The 19,819-nt window shown below is 39.8% G+C and overlaps 1 non-coding gene across 1 annotated transcript; it reads left to right on the top strand.

Annotated features, from left to right (window-relative positions):
* The first annotated feature begins 1,062 nt into the window (after nt 1-1,062).
* On the top strand, nt 1,063-1,169 carry LOC131232063 (small nucleolar RNA R71). Its single transcript, XR_009164668.1, has one exon. It is a non-coding gene; the product is annotated as a small nucleolar RNA R71 (small nucleolar RNA).
* Nucleotides 1,170-19,819: the final 18,650 nt, after the last annotated feature.

Below are 19,819 nucleotides of genomic sequence, written 5' to 3'. Positions count from 1 at the left end.
TCTTTTAGAAATTTGGCATATAAAGGTATTTGTTTAACCGCATTCAGTAGAAGAATATTGACCTTTACTTATTTCAACACCTCTAGAATATCCTGAGAGTTAGAGAGAAGTTTTGGTGTAACCACCCATTGGGAGAATGGGGCAATTGGCTTGCCTTGAAGTTCCGATTCTAATTCTTGTGGAGTAGTGCTAGGTCTATCATCGTTGTCCTCTTTCGAGTCCTTAAGCTTTTCAGCCCTTACTGGAATAGATTTGTCAATGGTCTTCCCACTCTTAAGAGTGGTGATAGATTTAGCTTGCTCCATTTGGTTTGAAGAGCTCAGGTCACTAACTTCATATTGTGGTTTTGGATTGGGAAGAGGTTGAGCTACAAGGCTCCCCTTATTCCCAATCATATTCCTTGTGTCAAGCCCTTGTATGTCTTTTGTAAGGTCTTGAAAGGCTTATAGCATCCCCTGATTGAAAAGCTCTTGCTTTTGAAGATGTTTTAGAACCGGAACCTCTTGAGGTTTCTCTTGATTTGGAATTTAGTTGAAGAAACCTTGAGGGGCAACAATTTATCCATTCCTCCAACTAAAGTTTAGATGATTTCTCCAACTAGGATTGTATGTATTAGACATGGATCCATTGAAAGGTCTTTGGTAATTGTTCACGGCATTGGATTGCTCATTCAACACCTCTTGAAAGGCATGTATTGTTGGACAATTCTCAGTTGTGTGAATGTTGCAAGTACAAATACCACAAACAGTTTCCTTAGCCATATCCTTCTTTAATTCCATGGCCTCAAGTTTTCTGGTGGGATTAGCTACTTTAACATTGATATCATTGTCCTCTTTAAGGAGATACATTCCACCTCTATCTTTGGATTGAGTCGGCTTAGACATGGTGTTTGATTTTGGGGAGATGTCCCCTGATTGTGTGTTTTCAGCAAGTTTATCAAAGTAGTCCCACACATCATCGACACTTTTATTCATGAATTCTCCATTACACATTGTCTCGACTAATTGGCACATGGGAGATGTCAGTCTATCATAGAAAAAGTTTGTAATGCACCACATTTCAAAACCGTGTTGTGGGCATGAACTGACAAGATCCTTGAACCGCTCCCAACATTGGAAGACTGTTTCATCTTCCTTTTGGGCAAAGTTCATGATTGACTTTCTAAGGGTGTTCGTCTTATGATATGGAAAAATTTTCTTTATGAACTCCCTTGTCATGTCATTCCATCTACCAATAGATCGAGGACGTAGTGAATGCAACCACGTCTTAGCTTTATCTTTTAAAGATAAAGGAAAGAGTTTCAGCCTGACCGTGTCATCGGACATGTTAGGAAAATATAGAGTGACTATGATTTCATCAAACTCGTTTAAGTGTAGATACAGATTTTCAGATTCAAGCCCATAAAATTTTGGGAGTTGGATTACCCCTGTCTTAATATCCATATGTATTATATTTTTTGGAAAAACCATGCATGAGGGTGTACTCACCCCTGTCGGTTGTAAATAATCTCGTAAAGTATGAGGCGGGGGTGCTTGATGCACGTCATTCTCATCCTAGACTTCCTCAGCCATAGGTTGCTGTTGATTTACCAGTTGATTTGCAGCCATCACTTCAATTAACTCTGAGGATCTCAAGTAGTGTTTAATCCTACGATGGATAGATAACCCCTCAACCAATCCTCCTTCACTCAAAAGACGTCGAGTGTTATCATGGACCCACTTGGGCATGAAACACTCTTAGCCCTCAAATTCAGATTCTACCCTAAACCTAAAACAGAGAAAGGAAATAGAAATCTAAACAAATAGAAAGAGAAAGGGAATTAGAAAGAAGTTACCAAATTTTAAGTTCCTAAATTAAAATCCTACAAAACAAAACAAAACAAGTCAGTTTCTAAAATAGAAATTCTAAAATTAAAAAGTTTCTAAAAACAAAAATTAAAAAATAGAAAGATGGGTTAGTTTTTAAAACTAGGAAAAATTTCTAAAAAGAAAAATAAACAACCTTGTTTCTAAAAACTAATTAGGAAAGTTCTAAACCTAGAATTTTTAAAGTTTCTAAAAACAGAAAAAGAAAGTTTCTAAACCTAGAAAGCTATGTTAATTTCTAAAATAATTCGGAAAAAACCCTAACCTAAAAACAGAGAGTAGAAAAATCCCAATCTTCAACTAATTCCAAAACTAGTTAATCTCAGAAAAATGCAACCATTAGTCCCTCGCAACGGTGCCAAAAACTTATTCACAACCCAAAGTGTAGGGTCACATATTAATAATCTCGGTAAGACCGAGGTCGAATCCGCAGGGACTAATCTCGTGTGTCATCTGAGAGCAAACAGAACTAGAATTAAAAGAAGATAGAAACCTAATCTAGAATATGTGAGAGAATAATTGTGAAAAACTTAATGAAAAACTTATGAAATTCAAAGGTGGGAAACTAGGGTTTCCAAGAATCCACTTGTAGAGGTCAGGGAGATCTATGCTTGATTCATAAACACAACTGGAATCAGAGTCCCATCTTCATCCAATTGAAAAATATCTCATTAAAAATCAAATATGAACTTCCTTTCTAGTTCTTAATGGATGAGAAGTATTAGAACTAGAAGTAATTCCATCACAAAACCATGCCCATAAGACAGAGCAAACAACAGAATTTACCAATCCACAACCAGTCTGAGAGAATTGTGAGAGTTAGGGAAAATTCCATCACCCAACCATGCCTAGGGGACGATGGTGAACAACAAGATTTCCTAAATTCACAATCTTAATTATAAAAAGAACATACTCAAAGCAATTGCAGATCCATTATAATTGAAGTCACAACAAATCGTTAAAAACTAAAAGTATTCCTTATAATCAAACTAAAATCAAAGAAATTTCAACAACATGAATCAAAGCAATAGAAAACTACTCATCACGCTACAAGCTTCACCTCTTAGCCCTAGCTAAGAGGTTTAGCTAATCATAGACATGATTGAACTAGAATCCATTAAGAAAAGCATAACAAAACAATTAAGAGAAGGGAAGAAAAACTCTATGATAGACAGCCTCTTCACGCGTTGCTCCTTGCTCATGTTACTCTCTCTCTCTCTCCTGCTCATGTTCTCCCCTACTCACCCCCGCTACAGCCAATAGGGAGGATTTATTTATAGAGATTTCAATGACTTCTCTCGCGAAACAAACCTGTGCAAGAGTTGCTACACGTTGATGGGGAGCCTTGTATTTGCTGGAGTTGGAGGAATCCGTTCCTTCCATCGGATTCACGGTGGGATTTTGGTGGGATGGACAGTTTGCAGATCAAAATAATGGCCATAGAGATGGACCGCAGCTCCTTGTTCGTACCGTCCATCTTGCATTTTGAACATAGGGACGCTGTTCTCGCTGCGCAGCTCCGATTTCCTCATCTAGGTCTGGATAAGAAGGTCAGTTGGAGTCTAAAGGATGGTCTGGATCGGACTGATGATCTAAGATTTGTGGCCCATTAGGACCATCGCAAGTCATGTTCACAAATTAGAGACTGTGCAATGCTTCTTACGCTTGATGGTTGGTGGGCACATGATCGATGCAGGCAGAGAAATCCATTCCATCCATTGGATTCCTCTCACCATTCTTGGCTGGGATGATGTGGTACAGCTTGGATTCGGTGTGGCCCATGAGATTTTTCTTGGCGCTATCCGTCCTGCGTTTAAACGATTAAAAACTGATTTTGCTGCTCTTTCACAAAATTCTCTCCTAGGCTTGGATCAAATGGCCGATTAACGCCTGATGGACGGTCTGAATCAGTTGTTTGTGTCGAGATGGTGGCTCATCTGCAATCATCCATACTCCCTGTTTGCATTTTCATCGGTGGGAGGAATTTGAATTCGAGAGGAGTCAGGTTAGCAGTCTTTGACCACTCTGATTGATTGGGTGCATAGCAGCCACACCCCTGCTGTGTGCAGGTTGTGGCCCACTGTGAAGTTCTTGGCAAATCCACACCGTCCGTCCGTCTTCCCATCTAATTTAAGGGGTTGAGTCCAAAATTGAGACCTATCCAAAGATCAAGTGGTCCCCAAATCATCAACAGTCAATTCATCTATTGGCTTTTATGATTCTTAAGTGTTAAACCCATGCTTTTAGCATCCTTTTTGATCTAAGCCCTTGAATTCTCCTTACAGCATAAACATGATTAAAGTAGAACATTAAGCATTATCACGTGCATGAAACTAAGTAATACATAGGGTCTAATATGCAATATTTGACACTCAACACCAAAGATCCAAGAAAACCAAGTAAGGAATGAAGAGCATTGAAGACTTGAAGTGAAGAAAAGGAACTCTAAAAATCTGCTTCCTTCGACTAATCTAAGCCCTCATTCGACTAGTCAAAGGCTCTTGCTTGACTATTTGAAGATTCCTTGACTTGAACTCCAGCGACAAAATCCTTTAAATTCCTGTCATCCTTGACTAGTCGAAGTAGACCCTCGACCAGTCGAAGGTTGTCCTCGACCAGTATAAGGTTTCGTAAACAGCACATGAACTGCGTAAATTTGAGGCGGTTTTTGAATTTTTCCAACTCGGTGCGAAAGTTGGAGTTGCAAAACTATTAATAAGGGTCTTTAAGATGTTCCTAGGCAATTCTAGGGTTTGAGGAGTGGAGTAAAAGTGTGGAGCCATTATCTGGGAGTTTTTCTTCTTCTTCCTTAGTTGTTGTTTTATTTAAGAGTTTCCAGTTCAATCATGTCTATAGTTGGCTAAACCTCTTAGTTAGGGCTAAAAGGTGAAGCTTGTAGTGTGATTGGGATGTTTACTTTATTTTGATTCATGTTTTATTGAACTCTCCTGGATTCTAGATTGATTATGAAGGAATATTTTTAGTTTTTAATGGTTTATTGTGATAAATTACGATCTGCGATAGCTTGAAATATCTTCTTTTTCCTGGATTGAGATTGTGAAATTAGGAAATCCTGTTGTTCACCATCGTCTCTTAGGCATGGTAGGATAATGGAATCCTTCCTAACCTTCACAATTCTCTTATGATTGGTTGTGGGATTGGTAAATTCTGTTGTTTGCTTTGTCTCTTGGTCATGGTTAGGAGATGGAATCACTTCCAAATCCTCACAACTCTCATCCATTGATGATTAGATCCATGAGAAGTTCAAAGATCTGACAAATTTCTTCTTACCAATTGGATAGGATAGGACTCTGATTCCAGTGGTGTCCTTGAATCAAGTAAGGTAGTGTCCCAATTGCTACAAGTGGATCCTTGGTACCCTAGTTACCACCTTTAAATTTATAAGTTTTAATTACCTTATTCAAAATCACTCTCTCAACTATTTTATATTTAGGTTTATAACATCTTCTAATTATAGTTCTAGTTACTTTTAGAAGACACACAAGTTCAGTCCCTGTGGATTCTGAAAAGGCCAAGCTATATGTCCTAGAGGGGGGGTGAATAGTTTTTGGTGCCGTTGCCGGGGACTACTGGTTGCGTTTTTCTGAGATTGACTAGTTTTGGAATTAGGTAAGATTAGTTTTTTTTTTCTATTTTCTATTTTTAGGATTAGGTTTTTCTAAATTATTTTAGAAACTTACTTTCTAATTTTAGGTTTAGAAACTTTCCTTTTTTGTTTTTAGAAACTAACTTTTTCCCTTTTTAGAAACTTTCTATTTTTTGTTTTTAGGAACTTTCCTTTTTTTTTTTAACAAACTAATTTACTAACATAAATCTCCTCCAATTTGGTAACTTCCTTCTAACTTCTCCTCTACTTACTTTACATATTGCTATTGCTATAGGATTTTTCTTTTATTGTTTTAAGAGTAGATTTACAGTTAGGGTTTCACCATGCAAGAGTGGGAATGTGAGTAATGCTGAGATGGATAAGAGATATTAGGAAGGGATGTATGATGATTATGATAGGAATCAACCTATGTCTCAAAAAGTTTTCTAAACCATCATCGAGAATTGACCAGAATATAATGCTCCACCAATTAAGAGGTTCCTACATGATCATATGTGGGAGAATAATCATACTCCATCGATTAAGAAAACAGTACATGATTATTGAGGTCATCGTGATTATTAGAATGAGGATAATTATCAGTCATCCAGCAAGAAGAGAACTATGCATGAATGTATTATGGCTGATAATATTTATCAACAACCACCAGACTCTCCCACCTATGACTTATATGATTATGAACAGTGGAAACATCGAAATTGAAAAGATGAACCAAAAACATGTTATAGTGATTATTCTCTTGGATCCCCTACATTTGAGATCCAACCAGAAACAATCCAAGAGGATTCACTTCAAAGTTACATGGACTATCTTTCAGATATTAGAAAAACATTAGAAGCGCTTGATTTATGCATCGATAAGATAGTGGAGGCTCGTTTGTCCCAGCCACAACTCAGTCTAGAAATATAATGCGAGGAAAGTGATCCTAACTCATTTTTAGAGAATCTAGAATTTGGAATGAAGAGTTGGATTGTGTTAATGAGCACACGATTCAATTTCTTGAAGAGTCGATCTCGATGATGATCCAAAGGAATGATCAAGAGACGTGGGTGTCTTTCAAATATAATGATATTGACACACTTCACTCACATGACACACTTGGTTCTAATGATGAGGAAGGGTTTAGTTTATTTGAACCTCAACCGAAGCTAGGAGCAGAATGTGAGGAAAGTGATCCCATTCCACGTGTGTACTGCACTGAATTGGAAGATGATGAGTATTGGGATGACATTCATGAATGTACAGCTCAAATCCCCCTGGATTCAATCTCAAGTTTGGCCCATATCAATGATAAAGAGATTCATGAAGTTGACGACCATAGTGATCTACTCCACCCATCTAACATGACCAATTTAATTGTGGAGGATTAACCACTTGTAACTAACCCTTCCAACCTTTGTGAGGTATGTTTAGACCACTCCCTTGAATTGAATGATGATATGATTCAGGAGATGGAGGAGTTACTCGATATAACTCTAGAATTTGAAACGACCTAGTTGAGGCCACCATCTGAGCTATACACTTTTGACTATTCGATGCCTCTACTGAGAAGCTTCAATGAATAGAGTCTTCACATTAATGCTTCCCCTATTGATCTTAATCTGTCTGTGAAGGGCAAGAGCAAGAGAGCATGCATCCATCTACTTTCAAAGACGATGGAATCCTTGGGCAGATCATCACAAACTTCAATGTGGAGAATGAGCCACTCTCAATTGAATTTCCTAAATCTTTGGAAGATTACTTGGCACACTATGCAGATTCAAATGATCCCATGATACAAGATGTAATGAATGCCTTGCAAGACAACATCTCGATAGTTGTTATTGACTGAGAGAACCTTTATTCTGAAACCCTTCCCTCCACAGATCCTGAATGTTTACTATCACAGGAGGAGGAGCTAAAAATTGAACTGGAGTCTGAAACTTCAGAATGTGTCGAGACTACATCACTTTCTGAGAAATTTTTTGAATTTTATCTATGTGTAGTCTCTGATTCACCATGTTATGCTGACATTGAAACTTTTTCTATCACAGGTGAATCGTATATACTTTGGACACCTCAGGAGATTATAAAGAAACATTATGCTGAGGTCCATAAATTTCTCTAGAAATTTATGCTCCAGGGCATCCAAGCCTATTGCAAAAAGGGCTTTTGGATGATCTTATTGAGAAACCTACTGAGAAATTTATCAAGATATTGGTTGGAGGAGGAACCTTGCAACTTAACTAAGTAGCTTTTCCTTTGCTTTCGTAGTTTAAGATTAGTTTACTGCTTTCATGAAATTTAGGATAGTTTGCTTTTAGCTATTTTAGGATAGTTTCCTTATCATTGGTTTGAGTCTTTTATGTTAACCCATTTTTCACATGGAGATCATTGGAAACACCTCAAAATTCCTTCTTCAGGTACTACCTTTCCATCACTTCTTTACTTTTGTTGTCTTATGTGAATTGCATGCTTATATCTTTTACATTGAGGACAATGTAGATTTTAGATTGGGGGGTGTGGTTAGGCAAGCCAATCAGTGTTTTCTTAGTCTTTGAGCAAAATATGTGATTTTTTTTGAAAATTTTGTAAATTCGAGTGATTTTGAAGTTCATCCATGATTTAGAAGTATAAGATACTTAATGTTGGTGATTTATGACTCTTGGATTCAATTACTTATTAGATCTCACAGCTAAGTTCAAATTATTAATCCATGATTAGAAGTTTTAAACATTGATTGAGTCATAATTTCACATGTCACATCTAGCTTTCACACTAAAGCTTCAGTCAACATTGAATTGTTCACTTGGTGATTATTAAGTATGGAAGGAACTAACCTGGGGAATTTGTCCATCATGTTCAATAAGAAGAATTAAAAAGAAAGAAAAATAAATAAATACCTAGCTAAAAAATAGTAGTCATCGAAAATGGCTACTTATTAAAGATCATTGAAAAGATTGAATATAGCGTGACTGCCATCAATGGAAAAATCAAAAGCTAGAAGAACTTAAAAAAATTAAACTGAACTGTAAAGCAAGTTGTGGTTTAGGTTTTGGTCATCCTAAATGCTCTTTTGATTATCAATGTTATCATGAAAATGGAGAATTGAACCTTTGAGTGTGATAAGTCTAAGCTTCATTATACACTCATGGAACTCAATATTTAGAATTGTTCTAATTGGAGGATTAATACTTTGAACTAGATTTTTTGAAATTTACTGAGTGCTAGAGTTGAGGAGAAGGTGATTCTCAACATTTGATGTATCTTAGAATTTTATTATTTGGATTGTTTTTCAAAAAAACCACTTGAGATTATAGAAATTGTCCTGTGGTTCTCAAAATAATTTTCGCATACTTTGCTCGGGACTAGTAAAATGCTGGTTGGGGATTGTGTTGAGGGTTAAATATTGCATATTATCCCCCATTTATTACTTAGTTTTATGAACATGATAATGCTTAATATTCTACTTAAATCATGTTGGTGTTGTAAGGTGAATTTAAGAGGTTAGATTGAAAAGGATGCTAAAAGCATGGATTTAATGCTCAAGAATCACCAAAGCCAAGGATGGATCTTATGAGACCAAGAATGAATAATTCAAATGCCAAATATCCAAGAAAACCAAGTGAGGAATGAAGAGCATTGAAGACTTGTAGTGAAGAAAAGGAACCCTAAAAATCTACCTCATTCGACTAGTTTAAGCCCTCCTTTGACCAGTTAAAGGCTCCTGCTCGACTAGTTAAAGATTCCTCGACTCGAACTGCAGTGACAAAATCCTTTAAATTCTCATCATCCTTGACCAGTTGAAGCAGACCCTCAACCAGTTGAAGGTTGTCCTCGACTAGTCAAGGTTACACAGACAGCACACGAACTACATAAATATAAGGCGGTTTCTGAATTTTTCCAACTCGGTGCAAAAGTTAAAGTTACAAAACTATAAATAGGGGTCCCTAAGATGTTCCTAGGCATCTTCTAGGGGTTTAAGGAGTGGAGCAAAAGGGTGGAGCCACCGTCTGGGAGTTTTTCTTCTTCTTCCTTAGTTGATGTTTTACTTAAGAGTTTCTGGTTCAATCATGTCTATGGTTGGCTAAACCTCTTAGCTAGGGCTAAGAGGTGAAGCTTGTAGTATGATTGGGATGTTTTGATTCATATTTTATTGAACTCTCTTGGATTCTAGATTGATTATGAAGGGATATTTTTAGTTTTTAATGGTTGTGACAAATTACAATAGATCTGCGATAGCTTGAAATATCTTCTTTTCCTGAATTGAGATTGTGAAATTAGGAAATCCTGTTGTTCACCATCGTCCCTTGGGCATGGTAGGATGATGGAATCTTTCCTAACCTTCACAATTCTCTTATGATTAGTTGTGGGATTGGTAAATCCTGTTGTTTTCTTTGTCTCCTAGGCATGGTTAGGTGATGAAATCACTTCCAAATCCTTAGAACTCACATCCATTGATGATTATATCCATGAGAAGTTTAGAGATCTGACAAATCTCTTCTTACCAATTGGATAGGATAGGACTCTGATTCCAGTTGTGTCCTTGAATCAAGCAAGGTAGTGTCCCAATTGCTACAAGTGGATCCTTGGTACCCTAGTTACCACCTTTAAATTTATAAGTTTTAATTACCTTATTCAAAATCACTCTCTCAACTATTTCAAATTTAGGTTTACATCTTCTTCTAGTTCTAGTTCTAGTTACTTTCAGAAGATACATAAGTTCAGTCCCTGTGGATTCGACTTCGGTCTCACCGAGATTATTACTGCATCCGACCCTACACTTAGGGTTGTGAACAGTAGTAGTCTTTGATGTCATCGAGCACCTTCCTTCGAGTCATCTAACATGTCTTCGATTGATCGAGAAAAGCACCCAATATGTCCAACAACCAACTCAATTTTTTCTCATAAATTCAATGTCATCGACCAGTGTTCGATGTCATTGAACAGTTCTTGATGGCACAGTCTTTATGATTTCTATGTTTGTTCTTTCAACTTCCTTCCTTCTCCACTTGGGTTTCTTGGATCTTGGGACCTTGATATCTTCAATCTTGGTCTCCACAGGTCCATTCTTTGCCTTGGTGACTTTTGAGAAATAAATCCATGCTTTTAACATTTTTTTAATCCACGCTCTTAAATTTACCTTGCAACACAAACACATGTAAAATATACCATTAAGACATATTGTGTTTGTAAAACCAAGAAATAAATGGGGGATAATATGCAATACTTGACCCTTAATACAACTCCCAACCTACATTTTGTTAGTCCCGAGCAAAATATGTGATAAATAATCTTCAATCTCAAGTTCAAAATCCTTTTTCAGAAAATAATCTTTTGTTCAATCAAGTATGAATGAGTAGATTAAGTGAGATAATGAGATCTTGAAAACTTATAGCCAAATCAACTATGCAATTAATCAAGTAGGCTCTTTATCAATTAAATCAGAATGAAAGTTCAAATATCAAGTTTTTCAATGTGCCTAGTGAAAATCAATTTACTTCTCAGAAGACTACTTTTGTTTCGTAATGTTAGCCATGTTCATCATATTAAGATTAGTTGAAAATTCAAGTACTGATTCTAAACTTATCCCCTTTTTCATTCTTATTATGGTTTTTGATTTTATAAAGACGATCACCATTATTTATTTCTTTTTTTAGACATTACATCATTTTCAAAGACATTTTTCATTTCCCTTAGAAATGTTGTCATTCTTCATTCTTTATGACCTTTTTATCGATCTCCTATTTTTTAACTAGCTTTTTTCATCTTTTAAGGAGGACAAAATTCTCCAGAATAAATTCTCAATATCTAACAATGATCCACATACTAACTATTAAAAACTCAAGCACAATCCAAGAAAGTAAATTGAACGTGTCTTGTTGTCATGCCCCAAACTTGGAAACCGGGCTCACAAAATTTCCGATCGTCGAATCCAGTGCTGACAACCTCCATAGTACCCCATTCTCGGCTCCCAGCGTCCAAACGCTAGATTCCGATCCTGGGATCCTACAAGGAGGATTTTTTTTTCAATGTACATTTAACTTGTAACAAGCATAACCATGAGTTTACCCAATTCACAAAGGCAACATCATCATCACATATCCACTAATATAATACATTTGAATACAATGCTGAAAGGGAAATACATAAATTGAAAATTAAAGCTCCAGAGGTCCGCTACATGTTCCAAGCTAAACGCTGCTGCAACCTAATGCCACCTGTACGCATCTATCGTGCATAAGGTCATAGAAAGCTTAGTGGGTGGTGAAAGTGTGTGCACAAGGTAAGTGCTAAGTAAGCAATATCAGAATAATCAGAGTAAGCGGAAATACTGACAAGCTCATAAATCATACAATATTAGAAATACTGGCAAGTTTATAAATCATACGATATCAGAGTAATGTGAAAACATACTGATAAGCCCATAAATACCATCAGCCTTATTCAGGCTATGCGATGCAGAAATATAATAAAAACAATATCATATACTGATGAAGCAATGTAGATCAGCTATGTAATGTGGAGATAACAAGCCAAATATCAAATGCCGATGATGTAATGCAATAAGCAAATCTTGATGAGTCCACGGATACTGTCAGCCGTATCTAGGCCATATAAATGCAGAAACATAGCAACCCAAATTGTCATATGTTGAGGATGTAATGCAATATGCAATATGTGGTGCGAATGGAATAACCAAGTTGTGGTGTGAAGTCGGGATGATAGTACGTAGTATTGCAGGCTATGGGGTCCATCATAAGGGACTTCTATCCAAACCAGTCCCATACCTAAATTTGGATAGTCAAACTCAATGTGGTAAACTCCTGATCTTAAGTTAGTCGCGCACCCCAACCGAAATCCTGGCCATTACGAAAGTACACGTAACAAATAGTTGAGCACCACCAACCCGAGTGGATAGTGAATGAATGAATGAATGAGTATGCAACTCCTGCTCAATAAGTCCACATATCAGTACTGTACATCTCTAGGATCATCACCGGGTTCTAGTACACTCCAAGTTGGCTACTGCCCCAATCAGCCGCGTAGATCAGCGAGTGGAAAAGACCTCACTACCCGCCTGCCAGTACTATACCAATGCCTACTCGGCTCGTCGATAGCGGACCCATTTGGGAGCTGGTCAAACTCAGCCTAGTATACAGCCCCCTCACTCGGGCGGATAAGGCCACACTCCCTCCCAACCAACCACGACACAGTGGGAGACGCGACCTCCTGGTATTTAGCATTCGGGCTCTCATGTATCGACTCGGTCTAGACGTTGGGGTGGCTCTTAGCCTCGGAGGTTTAGGGACTTTCACCCACGGACATCCAAAGTGCCCAAATGCTCGAACTTAAACATTTTCGGTGTCCCATCTCGTCATCCACGACATGCCTGTAGAGGTCACAACCCTGATGTCGCTAAGGTGTGTGGTAGTCACAATAAAAAAATGCAAGATGCATGAGTCATGTAGTCCAATCATGCATCAATCTTGCACATACCGTGCGCTCATGTGGGATAATTCCACCTATCAGGGAGTCCCGTAAACCATCTGTACTATGGCATATGCAATGGTCAATCACATCTCATGATAAACATGCAGATGATGCGTATGGGCATATATCATGATGCTATATTATCTCATGCTCAAAATCGGTATCAATAACTAGCACCAATAATTGGCCTCGACAATGTAGACATTTAACCAACATTGCCCCCAAGGAATGACCCACATAGAGCCTAACATATAGTGGACCCATGGCCTCACACAAGGGCCTAATATACAACACCATGGGCCTTACTCAAGAGCTTAATACACATTATGATGGGCCTCTCACATGGGCCTAATAAACATCACAATGAGCTCCATCGCCTGGCCCTCAAATGCACCATGATGTGCGTCATCACATAGGTCTCATATACATCACATTGGGCCTTCAACACGGGCTGAATACACATCACAATGGGCCTAAATTACGCACCGCATATACATCATATGGGTCTCGACAATCGGCCTCGACAATTGGAACTGACCTCGATAATTGGCCTCGACAATTAGAATCAGCCTCGACAATCGAAATCGGCAATCCGAATCGGCCTCGACAAATGGAATCGGCCTCGACAAACAAAATTATCCTTGATATATGGAATCGGCCTCGACAATCGAAATCAGCCTCGACAATCAAAATCAACCTCGACAGTCAGAATCGGCCTCGACAATCGGAATCGGCCTCGACAATCGAAATCGGCCTCGACAAACGGAATCAGCCTTGACAATCGAAATCGGCCTCGACAATCAGAATCATCCTCGACAATCGGAATCGGCCTCAACAATTGAAATCGGCCTCGACAAACAGAATCGGCCTCGACAATTAAAATCGACCTCGACAATCAGAATCGGCCTAGACAATCGGAATCGGCCTCAATAATCGAAATCGGCCTCGACAATAGAAATCGGCCTCGATAAATAGAATTGGCCTCGACAAACGGAATCAACCTTGTTAATCAAAATCGGCCTCGACAATCGGAATCGGCCTCGATAAATGGAATTGGTGTCGATAAACGGAATTGGCCTTGACAAATGAAATCGGCCTTGATAAACGAAATCGACCTCGACAATTGAAATCGATAATTGGCACCGATAATCAGCATATATAATTGGCACCAATGATTAGCATCGATAATCGGCACCGACAATCAGCATCGATAATCGGCACCGATAATCAGTATAAAAAGAAGGTGGGGTCCATAGATGAACAGCCAATCATCCATAATATAAAGATTGGCCCTCGGTCGTGGTTATATCAAATTCGATAATGCGAAACCATCCATCTATGGCGAATGGGGCCCACTTATCTGGGTTAACCAACAAGAGAATTATGAGAATGGGCCTATCAAGGCCTAAGGGAATGTCACAATGTGGACATCCAACCATCATTACCCTCAATGTGGACATCTAACCAATAATGCTCCCAAGGAGTGGCCTACATAGGGCCAAACATATAGTGGGCCCATGGCCTCACATACAATCATGATGGGCCTCATTTACGTCACATCGGTCTCATCATATGGACCAACACACATCACCTCGGGCCTCGAATACACAACAGGTGGGCCTTATACCTGGGCCTCAAATATATCATATGGGCCTCATCATCAAGACCTTAATCTAGGCCTCATATATCAAGTGGGCTTCATTACATGGGCCTAACAATACAAACGGGTGAGCCCCTCCCATGGGCCAAAATACATTATGATGGGCTGCACCAATGGACTTTATGTATATCAAATAAGCTGCACTAATGTGCCTCATGTATATCAAATCGGGTCGCACCAATGGGCCTCATATATATCAAATCGGGCCCACCCTTATGTATTTTTGAGATCTGACCTATTCATAAGTTAACATAGAGATAGATGAAATGAAAACAAACATCAGCTTAATTGGAAACTACTATGGCCCTTAGGAGTTTGCACGGTGGATGTCACAGACGACTATTTAAATGGTGAGGTCTACTTGAACTTTAGATCTGACTCATCCTTGCACTCATACCATAAAATGATATCTCAAAATGTTTGGATGGTATGGATACAGCGTGTGCATCATGGTGGGCCGCATCGTCCAAACAGTGGACGGTGTAGCTAAAATACATCCATCAATGTGGGGCCAGCGGGCTTACTACTATCAAAGGAGCAGCTATATACCTGCTGTACATGCAGCTGGCTGCACTAGAAAGGCAGAGGTGGGTCCCACGCAGGGCCCACCATCATGTATATATTACATAATATAATATATAATATAATATATATATATATATGTCAACGTCCAGGCCCTGGACGGCTTGGACAATGACATACATCAAGGGGGTATCCCACACGTGGGGTGGGTCTCACCATCACATGCAATGCGGTGTGGCCCATCCAATGGATGGACAACGTGATTGGGTCCCACGAATGTCATGCCCCAAACCTGGAAATCAGGCTCACAAAATTTCCGATCACCGAATCCATTGTCGACAGCCTCCATAGTACCCCATTCTCGGCTCCCAGCGCGCATACACCAGATTCTAATCCTGGGATCCTATAAGGAAGATTTTCCAATGTACATTTGTCTCGTAATAAGTATAACTACAAGTTTACCCAAATCACAAAGGTAACATCATCATCACATATCCACTAATGTAAACTTGAATACAATGCTGAAAGGGAAATACATATGTATCAAAATCAAAGCTCCAGAAGTCCGTTGCACACTCCAAGTTCAACGTTGCTGCGACCTAACACCACCTGCACGTATCTATCATGCATAAGCTTATAGAAAGCTTAGAGGGTGGTGAAAGTGTGTGTAAGGTAAGTGCTAAGCACAAAAATACAACGCCATAAATCATACAATATCGGAATAAGAAGAAATACTGACAAGATCATGAATCATATGATATTAGAGTAAGCGGAAATATACTGGTAAGTCCACGAGTCATACAATATCAGAATATGTAATGTAAATCGGCTATGCAAATGCGGAATCATAGAGAGTCAAATATTAGATGTCGAGGATGCAATATGCAATGCAAATGAAATGACCAAGCTGGAGTGTGAAGTTGGGATGATAGTACGTAGTATCACAGGCTATGGGGTCCACCATAAGGGACTTCTATCCAAACCAGTTCCATACCTAAATTTGGATAGTCAGACTCAATGTGGTAAACTCTTGATCTCAGGTTAGTTACATGCCCCAACTAAAATCTTGGCCATTACGAAGGTACACGTAACAAATAATTACGCACCACAAACATGCTTAGTATAACTCCATGACTCATGCCCAAGTGGATAGTGAATGGATGAATGAATGAATATGCAACTCCTACTCAATAAGTCCACGTATCAGTACTGTACATCTCTGGGATCATCACCGAAGTCTAGTACACTTCACACTGACTGCCTCTTTAGCTGCATAGCCCAGCGAGTGGAAGAGACCACACTATCCGCCTGACTAGTAGTCTGCCAATACCTACTCGACTCATCGATAGTGGACTCATTTATAAGCTGGTCAAACTCAGCCTAGCTTACAGCCCCCTCACTAGGGTGGATAAGGCCACCCCCCCTCCCAACCAACTACGACACAGTAGGAGACGCGGCCTACTGGTATTTGGCACTCGGGCACTCATGTATCCACTCGGTTTAGACATTGGGGCATCTCCTGGTCTCGAAGGTTTAGGGACTTTCACCCACGGACATCCAAAATGCCCAAATGCTTGAACCAAACATTTCCGGTGTCCCCTCTGACCTCCACGACATGCCTGTGGAGGTCACATCCCTAATGTCGCTAGGGCGTACAGTAATTACGTCACACATATGCGAGATGCATGAGTCACACCCTCCAATCATGTAGTAATCTTGCACGTACAGCGCACTCATGTGGGTAACTCATATCAGTGAGTCCCATAAATAGTCTGCCCAATGGCATATGCTATGATCAGTCACTACTCATATCAAGCATACATATGATGCGTATGGGCATGAGTCATGGAGTTGTACTAAGCATGTTATATGGTGATGAACTATCCTTACAATGAAGATGGGCCTAGACGGCTTACACACAACAAGTATGAGCCTATTAATGGGCCCTAGGGAGAGATATAATGCGGACATTTAACCATCATTATTCTTACAATGTGGATGTCAAACCATCATTGCTCCCAAGACATAGCCTGTCATAAACATCATTACATAAACCATGGTGGAATCACACATTGCAATGGACCTTATCTACATCCCATTGGGCCTCGACCCATGGGCCTTAAATACATCAAATGGACTGCATCACATGGGCCTCATATATATAAAGGTGGGCCTCAACGGAAGGCCACATATACATCAAGATGGGCCTCATCACATGGGCCTGATATATATCAAGGTGGGCCTTATACATCCCAAAAAGAATCATATTGAAGGATTATTTGGACCATACCACAATTAGTAGTGGAGATAATAATTTTTACTATTAAATAAATCACAGGGCCCACCATAAAGTTTATTTTCCACCCAATCTATTCATAAGGTCTTAAAGACCTGGATTAAGAGGGAAAATAGATTCCCTATTGATCCAGAACTTCTGTGACCCAAATGAGTTTCAATGATAGACGTTAAATCCTTCACTATTTTCTACAGTGTGGTCCACCTAATCAATGGCTAGACACATCATGGAGTGGCCAGCCGTGATGTATTTGAGATCCAACCAATTCATAAGTTAACATAGTGATAGATGAAGTGAAAACAAAAATATAAGCTTAATTGAAAACTATTATGGCCCTTAGAAGTTTGAACGGTGGACGTCATTGTCCATTATTTCAATGGTGGGGTCACTTGAACTTAGATCTGATTCATTCTTTGCCTTATACCATAAAATGATATCTCAAAATGGTTGGACTGTATGCATCATGGTGGGCCCCACCATCAAAATAGTGGATGGTATAGATAAAACCAATACATCATGTGGGTCCCATGCTGCACAGACGCAGCACACGTGCAGGGGGGATGGGCGTAGATAAAACACTTACTTCATGGTGGGGCCAACGGCTAGGACCCACGGTCCCCGCCCCTTCACGCCACAGTGTAGGACGCTGCACTCCACAACGCAGCAAGACGCTGCTAGCAGCAGCAGCGTCTGCTGCCTCTTATATTATTTTATTTTAGTTTTTCTACAGTTTTTCTTAGGTGGGGACTGCATCAGGAGAATCCATCCCACCCATTCAACTCTATGGCTCAAGACAGACCAAGTGAGCCCAATATTCGATGTGTTTTGGTGTGTAGAAACATCAGAGTGGATTTTAACGGTAAAATCACTGTTTTCTATGAAATGGCCTGCCAGATAATCGGATTAACTTCATTTTTCAGCTTAACGCCTAAAACGAACTAGGGAATGGGATGGATGGCGTGGATCAGCCCTATACACCAAGGTGGGGCCTACATGAGTGGCCCATCCAAAAGTTTGGAATCAAGCTAATATTTTTGTTGCTGTTAGTACATCCACTGTCTGTTCACACTTCACGGAACCCACGTCCAATGTCCAGGGACGGTGGATGAAAGGCTTGAATATATTATCAAGGTGGGTCCCACATGGACGTGGCCCACTTGATTTAGATCAATCCGATGTTTGTGTTTTCTCCTCACCATTAAGGTAGGGCCCACATGGCTTGGACGGTGTAGATCTAACACGTCCATCAAGTGGGTCCCACGAAGGTGGATGACATGGATAAATTGCATACATCATGGGGCCAACAACAAGGGAAAAGAGAGAGAGAGAAAGAGAGAGATCGAGTGATGGAGGGACCCCGACGCTATGGGCCCTTCCTTCCATACATCACAACATACATCAAGTGGGTCCCAATACATGTGATCAAAATCAATGGTGGAAATCCTTTCTCCACCAAAATGTAAGGTCTAGATGACCCTATCTATATAAGGAAAATAAACATCATGATGGGGTCCATGGAGAATGACCCCATCATGGAATGATCATGAGAATCAAGGTGGGCCAATGGCCATATCTAGGGTCTAAAGTGAGATCCATACCATCAATCGGTAGGCCTCACTTGGCCCATCATCAAAACATGAAAATCTAGGCCTATGAAGTACCCACCATTTGATCTTCTTGGTCCGATGGAACGCCAAACTCCTTGTGTCTCACTTTGATGGAAGATAATGAGAAATGAAGGGCTAGGATGATGGATCTTGGGATGGGAAGTGGGCCACACACAATACAGTTTCTCTCTTGGAATTGCTTGGACGTCCACTCTTTTTTGTTTCTTGGAAATTGTGAAGAGAAAGAGAGACAGGGAGGGTGGTTGTAAGAGAGAGGTGATGGTTGTGAGTGATGGATTGATGGGGAGTGAGTGATAGGTGATGGGCATGTACTTGACATGTATGGGTTTGTAAGAGAGAGAGTTGACTTTGAGGTTGCTCTTATACTTGACATGAGGTGATTGATTGATGGGACATGTTGTAGAGATTCTCTTGGGATTACAAATGCGCGGTGTTTTCCTAGAATTTTATCACGGGCCAACATCTCCTGGCCTAGGTATCGCCTCGACATGTAATATACGGCATTGGAACCGCGGCAACGAAGCGGCCGCGGGGATAAAAGTTTCTAGTTAAGCCGACTTTGATATATGGGACACCACTTAGGATCGCATGCAACTGCTGTCTTCGCGGCGCAGGTCACTGGAATTCGACTGGGAGGACTGCAAAAACCTATGGAATAGTACAGGCTAGGATACGGGTCTTATAACGGACCCTGCTAACGAAGTGCTGCTGCACATTGCAACTCTTTAAAGAAAAAGGAGGTCGGTC

Source organism: Magnolia sinica, chromosome 17 (genome assembly GCF_029962835.1).
Source record: "Magnolia sinica isolate HGM2019 chromosome 17, MsV1, whole genome shotgun sequence".
Classification (NCBI taxonomy): domain Eukaryota; kingdom Viridiplantae; phylum Streptophyta; class Magnoliopsida; order Magnoliales; family Magnoliaceae; genus Magnolia; species Magnolia sinica.
Note: the sequence above shows the minus strand (reverse complement) of the source record. Positions and strands in the feature narration are given on the sequence as shown.